Genomic DNA, 1,367 nt, shown 5'->3' with positions numbered 1-1,367 from the left:
ATAAATGCGATAACCAATGAACACATTAGGAGCTGTAAACACTGGACTATATATATATATATATATATATTGGATATAAATGAAAAAAATAGAGCCGAAAAACCTACCAATCCACTTAAATTAAAAGATTTTTTATTTATTTTGAATATAAAATTGAAACATGAATTTTTTATTACAATTATCTTTTGCAGGTTCGCTCCTATTATTATAATTTAATTATGTCAGATTAAATTATTTTGTACACAAGACTTCTGTATTCTAAATTTTTCTTTACTCCAATAGTCATCTCCCTGTAAAACGTAAACAAAAGTCTCCCCAGTCTCCTCTTGCGCTTCTCTGTCCCTCTAGTTCATACTATTCATACTTGCCACATCACGTGACTACATGAAAGTCATTAGTCAAGCGTATCACATACGAAGACAAAAAGCGCGTAAATCAATTCTTATTCAGATATTAAAATAAGCATGCAATGAATTTCTCGAGCAAAATTTTGGCAGAGGAAATCACATGTAAAACTATCATTTCAGTTATGCTTTGAAATAAATTTTAAGAGGAAAGAAAAGAGGAATAAAAAAAAAGGTATATGGAAAATGAAAATCCATCTTCAGTTACATTTTTTGTATTATATATTTATAATTTCTCGCAGCAAAAAAATACAGTTCATGTCAAGGAAATGTGTATTTATGTATATTTATGTTCTATCGACAATTAAAATAGCTTTGCAAAATCGCAAAATATTTTCGTAAAGAATTTCTATTAATCGGAAGAAAATGCCTGTTAGAGGAGTAATGAAAATCGAATCTAATTCCTAGAATTATTTTATTAAAAAATTGTTTATCAATAAAAAATATCTTGTAAAAAGTATCTTGGAAGCCAATAATCAAATTTAAACTGATTTGTTTTAAAAACAAAGAGATTAATACATAATGCAATACGTAATTAGCTAGTATATTTTAATATGTTAAAAGTTTATATTAAAAAATATTGGATATAAATTGGGGAATTATAGACAGTTTGCAGTAGTGTTACTCCTCCTTTCATTTTTCAAATATCACAGAACAAATTTTATACAATCTTATTTTTATTGTACAATATTTCAGTTCTTAATTGCAATGGAACTTACAATTGCAAAATTTCTGCGATTTCTGCAAAAAATAATTTCGGATTATCAATAACATTACCAAGTTTATCAAAGAGATATAAGAATTTTGTAGAAAATGTAGAATTTAGTACATCACGTATACATAGATTCATGTTCCCTTCTTTTATATAGATTCCCTTAATATCTTTTCTAAACTTTTATGTTAATATAGGTGTTATAAATATTAATTAAGTTCATATATCAATTATATATACATAAAAAATTG

At 25.6% G+C, this 1,367-nt stretch overlaps 1 protein-coding gene across 1 annotated transcript in view; it reads right to left on the bottom strand.

The window, feature by feature from the left end:
* LOC108684667 (exocyst complex component 4) overlaps positions 1–209 on the bottom strand; it is a 1,961-nt gene extending 1,752 nt beyond the window's left edge. The window contains exon 1 of the mRNA XM_018189107.1: positions 177–209. The gene's annotated coding sequence lies outside the window, so the exon portion shown is untranslated. The remainder of the gene's footprint in view (positions 1–176) is intronic.
* Between the last annotated feature and the right edge of the window lie 1,158 nt (positions 210–1,367).

The sequence above is a fragment of the Atta colombica genome, unplaced genomic scaffold (genome assembly GCF_001594045.1).
Source record: "Atta colombica isolate Treedump-2 unplaced genomic scaffold, Acol1.0 scaffold137, whole genome shotgun sequence".
Taxonomy (NCBI): domain Eukaryota; kingdom Metazoa; phylum Arthropoda; class Insecta; order Hymenoptera; family Formicidae; genus Atta; species Atta colombica.
This window is presented reverse-complemented; position numbering and strand designations above follow the sequence as displayed.